The sequence below is a fragment of the Oncorhynchus masou genome, unplaced genomic scaffold (assembly GCF_036934945.1).
Source record: "Oncorhynchus masou masou isolate Uvic2021 unplaced genomic scaffold, UVic_Omas_1.1 unplaced_scaffold_1967, whole genome shotgun sequence".
Taxonomy (NCBI): domain Eukaryota; kingdom Metazoa; phylum Chordata; class Actinopteri; order Salmoniformes; family Salmonidae; genus Oncorhynchus; species Oncorhynchus masou.
In genome coordinates this window covers 1-17,686 of record NW_027008460.1, presented here as the reverse complement: position 1 = coordinate 17,686, position 17,686 = coordinate 1, and positions in this window count along the sequence as shown.

Genomic DNA, 17,686 nt, shown 5'->3' with positions numbered 1-17,686 from the left:
AATCAAATTTTATTTGTCACATACACATGGTTAGCAGATGTTAATGCGAGTGTAGCGAAATGCTTGTGCTTCTAGTTCCGACAATGCAGTAATAACCAAAAAGTAATCTAACTAACAATTCCTAAACTACTGTCTTATACACAGTGTAAGGGGATAAAGAATATGTACATAAGGATATATGAATGAGTGATGGTACAGAGCAGCGCAGAGCAGGTCCTGGATGGCAGGAGGATTGGCCCTAGTGATGTACTGGGCAAATACGCACTACCCTCTGTAGTGCCTTGGTGCCAGAGGATGAGCAGTTGCCATACCAGGCGGTGATGCAACCAGTCATGCTCTCGACGGTGCAGGTGTATAACTTTTTGAGGATCTGAGGACCCATGCCAAATCTTTTCAGTCTCCTGAGGGGGAATAGGCGTTATCATGCCCTCTTCACGACTGTCGTGGTGTGTTTGGAACATGATAGTTTGCTGGTGGTGTGGACCCCACGGAACTTTAAGCTCTCAACCTGCTCCACTACAGACCCGTCAGTGAGAATGGGGGCGTGCTTGGTCCTCCTTTTCCTGTATGTCTTGATCACAGTGAGGGAGAGGTCGTTATTCCTGCACCACACTGCCAGATCTCTGACCTCCTCCCTATAGGCTGTCTCATCATTGTCGGTGATCAGGCCAACCACTGTTGTATTGTCGGCAAACTTAATGATGGTGTTGTGAGTTGTACTTGGACATGCAGTCATGGGTGAACAGAGTACAAGAGGTGATTGAGCATGCACCCCTGGTTGTTTTATTATATTTAAAAAAAAATATATATATATATATATATATATATATTTTATTTAACCAGCTGCTTCCTTCATCTCTCTGCTACAGAGGTATTGTCTCGGAGCCACATGCTGGGAGAAGAGAAAAAAAACGAATGAAGGTGGTGTTAACGCCAGGAGGTCAAAGTGCGATCCAGACCTCTTTCTTCCCTTCTGATGTCCACTTTGATTCATTATTTCATTTTCCTTGTTTTTGTCTTTTACACCTTTGCATTCAAAATGTATTAATTATTTTGACAGGTGGATAATTGTCTTGTCAAAACTGATTGAAAACTGACCCTGGTTCTGTTGGGCACTGTCGTTAGCCCATATTTCTTCAGTAGAGGGAATGGTCCATTCACTTAAGTGAGGACTTGTTTATCATTCTCTTTAATCATAGGCACTCAGCACTTTATGGAGGATAATAATATCAGCCATATTTTAGAGTGCTACGGGGCCATACAGCCCCAGATGATTATTATGGAAGGAGATTCACATTAAATACAGCCCCAGCAACGTTGTTATTGTTTTTTATTTTGTTTTTTATTTTGAAACGGATGAGAGGAGTATCCGGAAGCATGGTACATTATTTTTCAGTTTCTTGCCTCTGTTGTTCTATTGCACATACAATGATGTGCCAGTTTCACCATGTATGTATTCTAGCTTTAAGTTTCAGTTTGAAAATCCATTGGATGGACTACGATAGACTTTAATGTGTGGTTTTATACTATATGTCCAATTTCAAACACTACATACAGTGGGGCAAAAAAGCATTTAGTCAGAAATCTTGCTTGTAGGTGACCAAATACTTATTTTCCCCCATAATTTGCAAATAAATTCATTAAAAAAACCTACAATGTGATTTTCTGGATTTTTTTCTTCCCATTTTGTCTGTCATAGTTGAAGTGTACCTATGATGAAAATTACAGGCCTGTCTTTTTAAGCGGGAGAACTTGCACAGTTGGTGGCTGACTACATACATTTTTGCCCCACTGTAAGTGACTGAAACAGAATGTAATTAATTCAGACCTCATAAAGGGAATATATAGTATTCTGCCAAATCTTAAACCATATAAAAATGTATCTCGATTTAAGGTTTAATTAATGTTAAATGTATAATTAACTGCTGTATAAAATGAAAACTAGGCAATATAGCTATCAACATTCAATGGTTTGTATGACTTGTGAAATGCTGGTGGAACACAATTGCCTGACCATTGGAAATACAATCACTTGTGGCTGACAGATTATGGACCGATTCATTGTATACTGGAAAAAATAATCTGCTATTCAAGTTTTGCGAATTTAGTAGTGAACTAACAGGTCACATATTCGGTAGACCCTGCCAGTTGCTGTTTACATTGATTTGGCTGCCTCTCAAATCACACATTGTCCAAAGCCACCACAAAACACAAACTGTCGATAGACAAATCTGAGAGGAGAGATTCACCGGAACAGATTAAAATGTGTCTGGAAAGCGAGATTAGAAACTGGAATCCCCATACAAAGACTACTGTGGGGAGGGGAGGCCGCAAGAAAAAAATCCCTTTCAATCACAAGTGTTTGATTTCTCTCTGCCACAAAATAAAAAGCACAGCAGCAAGAGCTATACATCCCTCGCTAGCCACTCGATTCTAGCCGTCACAAACAGATATGTCATGCTCCTGTGGCGCTAGCTAACCAAAAGCAAAAAAACAGACTCCCTGCCTAAGCAATGCTAATTTCTTCAGCCACACTGAACAACACCAGTCTGTCTGTATAATATGCAATTATTGACTGCCAGTCAATGTCAGTATGATGGGAGAAGTATTTAGTAATCTATCACAGTTAAGAAAACTAATTTCAGAAAAGGATTTTAATTAAATAATCTACGCACCACTGCACAATGTTCAGTTAGAATGCTTTAAAAGTAATGCCCAAATCATCTCAAAAAACAAAACAAAAAGTCACACATCATCTCAAAAAAACAAAAAAAACAATACACACTATCCCTTTCATGATTCATTCATGAATAATTATGGTATGCTAACTTGAGGACATTGACATACATTGACTTTTTGTTAGAAAATACTAAAATAAGCAGTTGACTGGAACGTCTCTCTGAGTTCAGACAGTGTCATAGATTAATTTACACATCACCAGAACCATCTGTCATTCTGTCCATATTCAGTGGCCAGAGTTCGGTTCGCAATAAACCTGGTGGCTGCTCTCTTTGACTCATCTCTGCTAATGTCTCATGAGAAACACCAGTCTCAGCTATGAGTCTGATGCCTTTTCGGACAGAACTGGGTTCAAATACTATTTGACACCTTTGAGGGTTTGCTCTAGTCTACCTGGAGAGTGGCAGATAGGCAGACTTTGCCGTTTTGGATTTATTCAAGATGTCCATTAAGCCAGGCAAGCTCATTTGTGCACCAATTAAGCATTTGAAAATATTTCAAATGGTATACGGACCCAGGGCAGATGATGACGCACGCTTGGGGCTTTGACACATTCATGAATGAGTTCCAGGTATCAATGTAGGATTAGATGTATGTCCATGTAGCTATGAATGTTTTCTTGAATATTACATGACATTGCGAACAGGTATGCAACACATTTGGAAACTACTGACAGGGCCAGAATGTCATGTTAGTTGTATTTGTAACACATACAGCAATGGAACAACTTGTTTAAATAACATGCTATCCATTGTCCTATTGAACAGCAGCAACTTTAGTTCAAATTTTTCTCTCGTGGCAGGATAGCATTTATCCTAGGAGATGTTCTGTAATGGTTGTATTTAATCATCTCTTTGTGTCATGTCTTGTTATGTCTGTTCCTGTCCTTTCTCTTCACTCTCTCTCTCTGCTGGTCTTTTTAGGTTACCTTCTCTGTCTCTCATTCCTCAGCTGTTCTACATCTGCCCTAACTAGCTCTTTCACTCTTCCCCACCTGTTCTCTCTTCCCCCTCTGATTAGGTCTCTATTTCTCTCTCTGTTCCTGCTACTTTCAGTGTCTGATTCTTGTTTGTGTTTTTTGATGCCAGAAGCAAGCTGTCGTCTCGTTTGCTTCCACCTTGTCCTGTCCTGTCGGAGTCTGCCTGGCAGGAGCATCCTGCACTATACTAACGTTCTTTTTGTTCCGCTGACAACGTTGGAAGAGGATTTATGCCATTCCTGTATTTTCATTAAAGAACTCTGTTTTCTGTTAAAACCGCTTTTGGGTCTTCACTCAAGTTCATAACAGAAGAATCAGACCAAGAATGGACCCAGCGGCTCCGGACCCTTTTCACTCCGCCGTCGAGATCCAGGGAGCGATGCTAGGCAGACACGAGGAGGAATTGTCTGCTGCTCAACATGCCGTTGAGACCCTGGCCGTCCAAGTCTCCGACCTCACAAGACAGGTTCACCAACTCCACCTCGATCCACCGCCCACTTCCAGGGTTTCCGAGTCTCCGGAGCCCAGGATCAACAACCCGCCGGTTACTCTGGGGAGCCCACTGAGTGCCGCTCATTCCTCACTCAGTGTGATGTGGTGTTCTCTCTCCAGCCCAACACTTACTCCAGGAGCGCAGCCCGCATCGCCACGTCATTTCTCTCCTTACCGGACGGGCGCGTGAGTGGGGCACGGCAGTCTGGGAGGCGAGGGCTGAGTGTATTAACCAGTATCAGGACTTTAAGGAGGAGATGATACGGGTTTTTGACCGTTCTGTTTTTGGCGAGGAGGCTTCCAGGGCCCTGTCTTCCCTATGTCAGGGGAATAGATCCATAACGGATTATTCTATTGAGTTTCGCACTCGCTGCCTCTAGTGACTGGAACGAGCCGGCTTTGCTCGCTCGTTTTCTGGAGGGTCTCCACGTCGAGGTTAAGGATGAGATCCTCTCCCGGGAGGTTCCTTCCAGTCTGACTCCTTAATAGCTCTCGCATTCGCATAGAGCGACGGTTTGATCTTCGTCGCCGAGCTCGTGGAAAGGAGCTCACGTTCTCCGTTGCTCCCCTCTCCACATCACTGCCACCTGCCGCATCACTGCCACCCTCCTCCGCCGGCTCGGATGCTGAGCCTATGCAGCTGGGGGTATTCGCATCTCGGCCAAGGAGAGGGAACGGAGAATCATCAATCGCCTCTGTCTCTACTGCGGCTCCGCTGGTCATTTTGTCACCTCATGTCCAGTAAAAGCCAGAGCTCATCAGTAAGAGGAGGGCTACTGGTGAGCGCAACTACTCAGGCCTCTCCTTCTGGATCACGCACTACCTTTCCGGTCCATCTCCGCTGGCCCGGTTCATCTGCTTCCTGCAGTGCCTTGATAGACTCTGGGGCGGAGGGCTGTTTTATGGACGAGACCTGGGCTCGGGAGCATGACATTCCTCTCAGACAGTTAGGGGAGCCCAGGGCCTTGTTCGCTTTAGATGGTAGTTCTCTCCCCAAGATTCAGCGTGAGACGCTGCCTTTAACCCTCACTGTCTCTGGTAATCATAGCGAAACCATTTTTTAATTTTTCGTTCACCTTTTACACCTGTTGTTTTGGGTCATCCCTGGCTAGTGCGCCATAACCCTTCTATTAATTGGTCTAGTAATACTATCCTATCCTGGAATGTTTCTTGTCATGTAACCTGTTTAATGTCTGCTATCCCTCCTGTTTCCTCTGTCTCTTCTTCACAGGAGGAGCCTGGCGATTTGACAGGGGTGCCGGAGGAGTATCACGATCTGCGCACGGTGTTCAGTCGTTCCAAGGCCACTTCCCTCCACACCGGTCGTATGACTGTAGTATTGATCTCCTTCCGGGAACTACTCCCCCCCGGGGTAGATTATACTCTCTGTCGGCTCCCGAACGTAAGGCTCTCGAGATTATTTGTCGGTTTCGCCGACGCCGGTACCATAGTCTCCTTCCTCCCTCCCCCGCCGGAGCGGGGTTTTTTTTTGTTCAGAAGAAGGACGGGTCCCTGCGCCCATGCGTGGATTATCGAGGGCTGAATGACATAACAGTTAAGAATCGTTATCCGCTTCCTCTTATGTCTTCAGCCTTCGAGATCCTGCAGGGAGCCAGGTTTTTCACCAAATTGGACCTTTCGTAACGCCTACCATCTCGTGCGCATCAGGGAGGGGGACGAGTGGAAGACGGCGTTTAACACTCCGTTAGGGCACTTTGAATACCGGGTTCTTCCTTTCGGCCTCGTTAACGCTCCAGCTGTCTTTCAGGCACTAGTTAACGACGTCCTGAGAGACATGCTGAACATTTTTGTTTTCGTTTACATGGACGATATCCTGATTTTTTCACCGTCTCTCTCGATTCATGTTCAGCACGTGCGACGCCCCTCCAGCGCCTTTTGGAGAACTGTCTTTATGTGAAGGCTGAGAAGTGCACTTTTCATGCCGCCTCTGTCCCTTTTCTCGGTTCCGTTATTTCCGCTGAGGGCATTAAGATGGATCCCGCTAAGGTCCAGGCTGTCATTGATTGGCCCGTTCCTAAGTCACGCGCCGAGCTGCAGCGCTTTCTGGGCTTCGCTAATTTCTACGTTTCATCCGTAATTTCGGTCAGGTGGCTCCTCACAGCCCTTACTTCTGTTAAGACGTGCTTTAAGTGGTCCGTTTCCGCCCAGGGAGCTTTTGATCTTCTTAAGAATCGTTTTACATCCGCACCTATTCTTGTTACACCTGACATCTCTAGACAGTTTGTTGTTGAGGTTGACGCGTCAGAGGTGGGCGGGGAGCCATTCTTTCTCAGCGCTCTCTCTCTGACGGCAAGGTCCATCCTTGCGCGTTTTTCTCTCATCGCTTTATCGCCGTCAGAACGTAACTATGATGTTGGTAATAGAACTGCTCGCCATCCGCTAGCCCTAGGCGAATGGCGACAGTGGCTGGAGGGGGCGATGTTCCTTTGTCGTTTGGACTGACCATAGGAACCTTGAGTACATCCGTTCAGCCAAACGACTTAATGCGCTGGGTCAGGCTCGTTGGGCTCTGTTTTTCGCTCGTTTCGAGTTTGTTATTTCTTATCGTCCGGGATCAAAAAGCACCAAACCTGATGCTTTATCTCGCCTCTTCAGTTCTTCTGAGGTCTCCACCGACCCCGATGGGATTCTCCCTGAGGGGCGTGTTGTCGGGTTGACTGTCTGGGGAATTGAGAGGCAGGTAAAGCAAGCACTCGTCACACTCCGTCGCCGCGAGCTTGTCCTAGGAACCTTCTGTTGTTCCCGTCTCCTACTCGTCCGGCCGTTCTTCAGTGGGCCCACTCTGCCAAGTTAGCCGGCCACCCCGGCGTTCGGGGTACGCGCTTCCATTCGCCAGCGTTTCTGGTGGCCCACTCGGGAACGTGACGCGCGTCGATTTGTCGCCGCTTGTTCGGTCTGCGCGCAGACTAAATCTGGGAACTCTCCTCCTGCCGGCCGTCTCAGACCGCTTCCCATTCCCTCTCGACCGTGGTCTCACATCGCTTTAGATTTTATCACCGGACTGCCTTCATCAGCGGGGAAGACAGTTATTCTTACGGTTGTCGATAGATTCTCTAAGGCGGCTCATTTCATTCCTCTCGATAAGCTCCCTTTCTGCTAAGGAGACGGCTCAGATCATTATCGAGAATGTTTTCCGAATTCATGGCCTTCCGTCTGACGTCGTTTCCGACAGAGGCCCGCAGTTCACGTCTCATTTTGGAGGGAGTTTTGCCGTTTGATTGGGGCTTCCGTCAGTCTCTCGTCCGGCTTTCATCCCCAGTCTAACGGCCGCTTCGAACGGGCCAATCAGACTGTTGGTCGCATTTTACGCAGTCTTTCTTTCGTAACCCTGCGTCTTGGTCAGAACAGCTCCCCTGGGCAGAGTACGCCCACAACTCGCTTCCTCGTCTGCTACCGGTCTATCCCCTTTTCAGTGTAGCCTCGGGTACCAGCCTCCGCTGTTCTCATCTCAGCTCGCCGAGTCCTGCGTCCCCTCCGCTCAGGCTTTTGTCCAGCGTTGCGAGCGCACCTGGAAGGGGGTCAGGTCGGCACTTTGCCGTAATAGGGCGCAGACTGTGAGGGCCGCTAATAAGCGTAGGACCAAGAGTCCTAGATATTGTTGCGGTCAGAGAGTATGGCTCTCCACTCAGAACCTTCCCTTAAGACAGCTTCTCGCAAGTTGGCCCCGCGGTTCATTGGTCCGTCCGTATTTCCCAGGTCATTAATCCTGTCGCAGTGCGACTTCTTCTCCCCGCTATCTTCGTCGCGTTCACCCGGTCTTCCATGTCTCCTGTGTTAAGCCCGTTCTTCGCGCCCCCGCTCGTCCCTCCCCCCCATCCTTGTCGAGGGCGCACCCATCTACAGGGTTCGTAAGATTTTGGACATGCGCCCGGGGCCGTGGTCATCAGTACCTAGTGGATTGGGAGGGGTACGGTCCTGAGGAGAGGAGTTGGGTTCCCTCTCGGGACGTGCTGGACCGTTCGCTGATCGATGATTTCCTCCGTTGCCGCCAGGTTTCTCCTCGAGTGCGCCAGGAGGCGCTCGGTGAGTGGGGGTACTGTCATGTCTTGTTATGTCTGTTCCTGTCCTTCTCTTCACTCTCTCTCTCTGCTGGTCTTTTTAGGTTACCTTCTCTGTCTCTCATTCCTCAGCTGTTCTACATCTGCCCTAACTAGCTCTTTCACTCTTCCCCACCTGTTCTCTCTTCCCCTCTGATTAGGTCTCTATTTCTCTCTCTGTTCCTGCTACTTTCAGTGTCTGATTCTTGTTTGTGTTTTTGATGCCAGAAGCAAGCTGTCGCCTCGTTTGCTTCCACCTTGTCCTGTCCTGTCGGAGTCTGCCTGGCAGGAGCATCCTGCACTATACTAACGTTCTTTTTGTTCCGCTGACAACGTTGGAAGAGGATTTATGCCATTCCTGTATTTTCATTAAAGAACTCTGTTTTCTGTTAAAACCGCTTTTGGGTCTTCACTCAAGTTCATAACACTTTGTCTGTCTGCCTTGAGATTTATTCAACTCTGCACTCTATACACTCAACTGCAGTTATTTATCCTTGGCATTATCGTTTTAAAATAGACATGTGCTATGTTGAAAAGATATTGAAAAGACGTCTTTGTCTGACGTTGAAGTTACATTTGTCAATTCTAAGAGAAAGCTGAAAATACCTATTTTTACGGACGTTGAAAATATGTATTTATACGGATGTTGGAAAAAAACTACTCTGCTGGACATTGACAATGTTTTTGTATGACGTTGAAATCGCATTCATTTTCAGTTCTAAGTGAAATGTTGAAAATACTATTTTACGAACTTGAGAATATGTATTTCTTGGGGTTCAACTGTAGATTTTACTTACATCTGTCAATGAGGAAAGCATGATGTCATGTCAAATTTTCTTTTCTAGACGTTATGATATTGTGGATCACTTTTCCCTCGACTACAGCGTCATTGTCGATGTGTCAGTGTCAATGTGTACTGATGAATCCATTGCAACAAATTGATTGATTATTTTGTTAAATCCCACTTCTGCCTGTGATAATGTGTTGTTTGTGGCTTTCAAATTTCCATTTTGTAGCAGCCATGTCGACCCCAGGGTCCTGTGGCAGAAAGGATTTGGTTAGACACAGGATTATTTTTTATACCGTGTTTGTTTACATGTACTTTGTTTACAAACATTGGTGTAGAACGAGCTTATATTTTGGAGTCTGATGGGGTACGACAGCTGAACGAAGCTTGGGAGAATTTCTAAGTTATATTCTTCAAGAATCAATGCGTACATATAATTAATTTACAATTACAAAAACGGATCTAGCAACTGCAGTATAGTGGACATATAGTGTTTCACAGTTGTCACGAGCCTCGTGGGTTGAAGAAGGAGACCATGGTGCAGCGTGGCAGACGTTCATGATTTTTAATATAACTGAACACCGCAACAAAATGACAAAGCAGAAAAAACGAAAGCGAACAGTTCTGTCAGGCAACAAAACAGCAAAACAGAAAACAACTCCCCACAAAACCCAACCGGAAAATCACAACTTAAATATGATCCCCAATCAGAGACAACGATAGAGAGCTGCCTCTGATTGGGAACCACACATGGCAAAAACAACAAAGAAATAGAAAACATAGAATGCCCACCCCAAATCACACCCTGACCTAACCAAATAGAAAAATAAAGCATCTCTCTAAGGTCAGGGCGTGACAGTATCCCCCCCCCCCCCAAAGGTGAACCTATAGGGGAGGGTCCGGGTGGGCATCTACCCTCTGTGGCGGCTCCGGTTTGGGACTTAGCCCCCGCTCCCTACGCTTCTGTGGATAAGGACCATGGATTGTCACCGGATACTCCGGACAGTGAATCGTTGCCGGAAGAACCGGACCGTGGATCATCGCTGGAGGCTCCGGACTGCAGATCGTCGCCGGAGGCTCTGGACCGTTGCTGCGGGCTCTGGACTGGGGACCGCTGCTGGGGGCTCCGGACTGGGACCGTCGCTGGAGGTCCCGTACCCTGGATTATCACTGGAGGCTCCGTGCCCTGGATTGTCACCGGAGGCTCCGGACCATGGATCATCACTGAAGGCTTCGTACGTGGAGCCGGAACAGGTCTCACCGGACTGAGGAGACGTACTGGAAGCCTGGTGCGGGGAGCTGCCACAACACGTCCTGGCTGGATACCCACTCCAGCTTGGTGAATGTGGAGAGCTGGCATGGGACGCACTGGGCTATGATGGCGCAATGGAGGCATAGTGCGTAGAGCCGGTGCAGGATATGCTGGGCCATGGAGGTGCACTGGAGGTCTGGAGCGCAGAGCTGGCACAACGTGTCCTGGCTGAATCCCCCCGGTAGCAAGGCAAGTGCGGGGAGCTGGAACAGGCCACACTGGGCTGTGCTGGCGATACCTTGCGTAGAGCTGGTGCAGGATATCCTGGACCCAAGAGACGCACCGGAGGCCAGGAGCACTGCAGTGCATCTCCTCCTCATAGACTGCACCAGATTTGCCAGTTCTTGCTGTGAAATGTTACCCCACTCTTCCATCAAGGCACCTGCAAGTTCTTGGACATTGCTGGGGGGAATGGCCCTAGCCCTCCCCCTCCGATCCACCAGGTCCTGGACGTGCTCAATGGGATTGAGATCTGGGCTCTTCCCTGGCTATGGCAGAACACTGACATTCCTGTCTTGCAGGAAATCATGCACAGAATGAGCAGAATGGCTGGTGGCATTGTCATGCTGGAGGGTCATGTCAGGATGAGCCTGCAGGAAGGGTACCACATGAGGGAGGAGGATGTCTTCCCTGTAACGCACAGCGTTGAGATTGTCTGCAATGACAACAAGCTCAGTCCGATGATGCTGTGACACATCGCCCCAGACCGTGACGGACCCTCCACCTCCAAATCGATCCCGCTCCAGAGTACAGGCCTCTGTGTAACGCTCATTCCTTCGACGGTAAACGTGAATCCGACCGTCACCCCTGGTGAGGCACTTTTTGCCAGTCCTGTCTGGTCCATCGACGGTGGGTTTGTGCCCTGTGATGTCTAGTGAGGACCTGCCTGACAACAGGTCTACAAGCCCTCAGTCCAGCCTCTCTCAGCTTATTGTGGACTGTATGTGCACTGATGGAGGGATTGTGCATTCCTGGTGTATCTAGGGCAGTTGTTGTTGCCATCCTGTACCTGTCCCGCAGGTGTGATGTTCAGATGTACAGATCCTATGCAGGTGTTATTACACGTGGTCTGCACTGCGAGGACGATCAGCTGTCCGTCCTATCTCCCTGTAGTGCTGTCTTAGGCGTCTCACAGTACGGACAATGCAATTTATGGCCACATCTGGCCACATCTGTAGTAATCATGCCTCCTTGCAGCGTGGCTAAGGCACGTTACCGCAGATGAGCAGGGACCCTGAGTCAGTAGAAAGGCCTCTTTAGTGTCCTAGGTTTTCATAACTGTGACTATAATTGCCTACTGTCTGTATGCTGTTAGTGTCTTGATAGGCATCACGCTAGCGGGACACCTGTTGACAAAACCCAGTGAAATTGGAGGGCCCACAATTCAAATAAATAATTGTAATATTAAACATTCAAGAGCATACAAGTATCTTATATCAGTTAACCTGTTGAGTGTAGGGGGCAGTATTTTGATGTTTGGATGAACAACGTACCCAAATGAAACTGCCTATTTCTGAGGCCCAGAAGCTGGAATATGCATATAATTGTCAGATTAGGATAGAAAACACTAAAGTTGACAAACCTGTTAAAATATTGTCTGTGAGTATAACAGAACTGATATTGCAGGCGAAAACTTCAACCAGGAAGTGCCTCTTATTTTGAAAGCTCCCTGTTCTATTGCATGCCTTCCTTCCATTTAAAGAGATATCCGCTAGAATCCTTTCCCTATGGCTTCCACATGGTGTGAACAGTCTTTAGACATAGTTTCAGTCTTTTATTCTGAAAAATTAGCGAGAACGATCAAATCGTGTCAGTGGATGGCTGGGTATCAGCAGAGTAGTGCATGCGCAACAGCTTGGAGCAGACATTTTCTCTCTCTCTCTTATTGAAAAAGCTACGGTCCGGTTGAAATATTATTGATTATTTATTATAAATCAACCCGAGGATTGATTATAAAAAAACGTTTGACATGTTTCTACGAACTTTGCGGATATTATTTCGAATTTTCGTCTGCCCTGTCGTGACCGCTCGAGCCTGTGGATTTCTGAACAAAACGCGCCAACCAAATGAATGTATTTTGGATATAAAAATAATCTTTATGCAACAAAAGGAACATTTTGTCAGGACCCGGTTTCGAACCTGGGTCTCCGGAGTGAGAAATAGTCACTTAACCAACTGAGCCACGAATAGTCAGCAGAACCCAGAAGATGAGGCAGACACAGCAGTACTTAAGACGGTGTATTTAATAAAGAAAAAATCCTTAAATACAAAAAATGGCAAATCCAAAAGGTGGTAGGAAAAGCACAAAAAGGCCTCAAAAGAAACTCACAAAAAATAAACAAAAACAAAAAACAGAATACCACAAGAGCGTCACCCGGAATCGACAAGAGTACACAGAACACTAGGGCAGGGTGCTAACATACAAACACAGAGCACAGAACTGAGGGAAACTAAGGGTTTAAATACAATTAGAGGAAACGAGGCACAGGTGCAAATAATAATGGGGATCAAGGGAAAACATAAGGACAAAAAGCACAATGGGGGCATCTACTGACCAAAACCCGGAACAACCCTGGCCAAATCCTGACAGAATCCCCCCTAGAACGGCTCCTGACGTTCCTACCAGCTCTCTCAGGGTGGAGGACCCTGAACTGACAAATGAGGTCAGGGTCCAGGATGTCTTTGGCAGGAACCCAGGAGCGCTCCTCAGGACCGTAGCCTTCCCAGTCCACCAGATACTGCCAGGACCGCTGCACCCGGCGGGAATCCAGTATCCGGTGGACGGTATAAGCCGGCTGGCCTCCAATGACACGAGGCGGAGGGGGAGGTCTGTCTGCCGGGACAAGGGGAGAAAAACAACAGGTTTTAACAATGAAACATGAAATGTGGGATTAATCTTAAGGGATCTGGGTAAGTGTAGGCGATAAGAAACTGGGTTAACTCTCCTGGCAACCTTGAAGGGACCGATGTATTTTTGGGACAGCTTGCGAGACTCCACCCGTAGAGGTAAGTCTCTTGTGGAGAGCCAGACTCTCTGGCCGGGGCGCAGGGTAGGCCCGGACGGCGACGTCTGTTGGCTTGTTGTTGATACTTCTGTGAGGAACGATAAGATTAAGACGGGTCTTCCTCCACATAAGCCGACAGCGTCTGACGAACTTCAAGGCTGAAGGCACTCTGACTTCTGCCTCCTGGTCCGGGAACAATGGAGGAGCATAGCCAAACTGACACTCGTGCGGGGACATACCAGTGGAGGAGGAGCGCAAGGTGTTGTGCGCGTATTCGGCCCAAACAATAAAGGATGACCATGTGGACGGGTTGTCACGAGTCATACATCGGAGGGTGGTTTCCAGCTCTTGATTCATCCTCTCTGTTTGGCCGTTGGACTCCGGATGGTACCCTGAAGATAGACTGGCAGAAGCCCCCATGAGTTGGCAGAAGGCCTTCCAAAACCTTGAGGAGAACTGGGGACCTCTGTCAGAAACCACATCTTGAGGAATGCCGAAGACTCGGAACACATGATTAATTACCAACTCAGCCGTTTCCTTGGCAGAAGGTAACTTAGTCAGAGGGACGAACCTGGCCGCCTTTGAAAACCTGTCGATTATGACTACGATAGTAGTATTGCCATGGGATGGAGGAAGTCCAGTAATAAAGTCCAATGAGATATGGGACCAGGGTCTGTGGGGAACAGGTAAAGGGTGAAGGAGTCCTTGAGGGCGGAGGTGAGAAGATTTGCCCTGGCAGCACACGGGGCAGGCATTGACGAAAGTGGCAACGTCTTCTCTTATGGTAGGCCACCAGAACTTACGCTGGATGAACTCCAAGGTGCGACCTACGCCCGGATGACAGGTGAGGCGAGAGGAGTGCCCCCACAGAAGGACCTGAGTCCTCACTGCCTTGGGGACAAACAACCGATTGGCAGGGCCTCCTTTCGGGTCCGGTTCGCTAGCTTGAGCACGTCTCACGGTATCCTCAACTTGCCACGAGATCGGAGCCACAATCTTAGCAGCAGGAAGGACAGGCATGTCCGTGTCATCTCGAATGGCAGGAGCGTAGACTCGGGACAGGGCATCCGGTTTGAGATTCTTCGACCCGGGCCGATAGGTGAGGATAAACTGGAATCGATTGAAGAAAAGAGACCATCTAGCTTGTCTAGAGTTCAATCGCTTCGCCTGCTGGATATACTCCAGATTTTTGTGGTCCGTAAGCACTTGAAACGGGTGAGAAGCCCCCTCGAGCCAGTGTCTCCATTCCTTCAATGCCATCTTCACCGCTAGGAGTTCACGATCCCCCACATCGTAGTTCCTCTCAGTCGGGGTAAGCCGGTGTGAGAAGAAAGCGCACGGATGAAGCTTCTTGTCTTCACCCCTCTGAGACAGGACAGCTCCAACACCAACCTTCTGATGCGTCTACCTCCACCACAAATGGTTCATCCGTAGTCGGTAGTATCAGGATGGGAGCAGAGAGAACGCGCTGCTTGAGTCCTTGGAAGGCCGTCTCAGCTTCTCTTCCCACAAAAACCTTGCATTGCCACCTTTGGTTAAAGCTGAGAGAGGAGCTGCCACCAAACTGAAGTTCTTGATGAACTTGCGGTAAAAGTTTGTGAAGCCCAGGAAACGCTGAACATCCTTAACGGATTTGGGGGTGGGCCAATCCGCTACCGCCCCTACCTTCCTAGGGTCCATTTGGACTCGACCGGGTTCCACTACAAATCCCAGGAATTGTACTCGGGATGAATGGAATTCACATTTTCCCGGCTTAACGTACAGATGGCTGTCTAGGAGGCGTTTGAGTACTTGTCTGACATGCTTAGTGTGTTCTTGAAGGGAGCTCGAAAAGATGAGGATGTCATCCAAGTAAACGAACACAAATATGTTAAGCATATCCCTAAGCACATCGTTTATGAGCGCTTGGAACACCGCTGGGGCGTTGGTCAGGCCGAAGGGCATCACCAAGTATTCATAGTGACCAGTAGGCGTGTTGAAAGCGGTCTTCCACTGGCCACCAGGTCTGATCCGCACAAGATGGTATGCGTTCCGCAGGTCAAGCTTAGTGAAAACAACTGCTTCCTGGAGCAGCTCGAAGGCTGTGGCCATAAGGGGTAGCGGGTAACGGTTACGGACGGTTATGGCATTGAGTCCCGGTAGTCGATGCAAGGACGTAATCCACCGTCTTTCTTGGCCACAAAGAAAAACCCTGCTCCCGCCGGGGAGGTGGATGGACGCATGAGGCCTGCTTCCAGAGCGTCCTTGATGTAGGTATCCATAGCAGCTCGTTCGGGTGGAGATAGGGAAAAGATCCGACCCTGGGGGCAAGTGCCCGGAAACAGGTCGATGGGGCAATCATAAGGTCTATGGGGTGGTAGCATGGTGGCCCTCTGTTTGCTAAACACCAGTTTGAGGTCATGGTAACACTCGGGAACTCGGGTCAGGTCGATGGATTCTAAAGACTCGGGAGTAGAACTCGGGGAATTCTGGAAAATACAAGTAGCTTGGCACGTAGGACCCCACTGCTTGATAGTGCCCACAGACCAGTCGATGTGAGGGTTATGGCTGTGAAGCCAGGGGTATCCAGGACGAGAGGGAACTCGGAACAGGAGATCAAATGAAAGTTCATCAATTCCTGGTGTTGTGAAACTGAAAGTCGCAAGGAGGTAGTGACATGAGTGACAAGTCCAGATCCCAAAGGGCTTCCATCCAATGTAGTAACCCTCATGGGGTCACTTAGAGGTTCAGAGGGAACGCCATTCTCCTTCGCCCAGACACCATCCATGAAGTTACCTGCGGCTCCAGAGTCTACCAAGGCTTGAAGGTGAAGCTTGTGGTTGTCCCAGGAGAGGGTGACTGGAATGAGCAGACGGGAGTTGGACGGATGGGAGGAGGTTATGTTTCCCGTTACAGTTCCCCCCCGGTCTGTACGGGACAGAGCGTTTCCTGGAGCCCGGGACACGTGGAACGGAAATGGCCCGGTTTGCCGCAATATAGACAGCGTCGCTCCCTCATCCGGCGGTCTCTCTCAGCCTGGGAGATGCGTCCAATCTGCATGGGTTCCGGTGGAGCCAGCGATGATAAAGGTGGGGACTCGGAGCTGGGACTGATAGGGGCTAGAGGTCTACGGTTGAGTTCTCTCTCTCAGACGCTGGTCAATGCGTGAGGCCAACTTGATCAGGGACTCGAGATTGTCCGGTGGTTCCCGAGTGGCCAGTTCATCTTGGATAGTGTCGGAAAGGCCTTTCAGAAAGCACACCGTGAGCGCTCGTTGTTCCAGCCACTCGCTGCTGCCACCGTGCGGAACTGGATGGCATAGTCCGTCACGCTGCGCCAACCTTGATGGAGAGTCAGGAGCTGTTTGGCTGAGTCAGAACCACAGCTTGGGCCTTGAAACACTCGTTTGAATTCCTCATGCAAAGGCAGAGTAGCTGGCACAGCAGGAACTATGGGCATCCCACACAGCAGTAGCCCAGGCCAGGGCTTTTTCCGACAGCAGGGTGATGATATATGCGATCTTAGACCGGTCGGTGGGAAACGATGAGGGTTGCAGCTCAAAGGAGAGAGAACATTGAGTGAGAAACCCTTTACAAGCACTTGGATCACCTGAGAACCGTTGGGGAGGTGGAAGACGAGGTTCAGCCAGGGGGTTAACTGCCATAGGTACGTGAACCTGAGGTACTGGGATGGGAACTGTTGCCGGGGTAAGTCGATCAGATATTTGCTTAATGGAAGTCAGCATCTCCGACAGAAGATGAGAATGTCTAGCCATTAAGGCCTCTTGCTGAACCAGGGCGGCTTCGTGGCGTTGGACAGTCTCCTGGTGGTGGGACAGCGTGGCAAAAAGGTTCCTGGGAACTGGCTGCCTCTGGGTTCATTTTTGGCTCTGTGTTTCTGTCAGGACCCGGTTTTGAACCTGGGTCTCCGGAGTGAGAAACAGTCACTTAACCAACTGAGCCACGAATAGTCAGCAGAACCCAGAAGATGAGGCAGACACAGCAGTACTTAAGACGGTGTATTTAATAAAGAAAAATCCTTAAATACAAAAAAATGGCAAATCCAAAAGGTGGTAGGAAAAGCACAAAAAGGCCTCAAAAGAAACTCACAAAAAATAAACAAAAACAAAAAACAGAATACCACAAGAGCGTCACCCGGAATCGACAAGAGTACACAGAACACTAGGGCAGGGTGCTAACATACAAACACAGAGCACAGAACTGAGGGAAACTAAGGGTTTAAATACAATTAGAGGAAACGAGGCACAGGTGCAAATAATAATGGGGATCAAGGGAAAAACATAAGGACAAAAAGCACAATGGGGGCATCTACTGA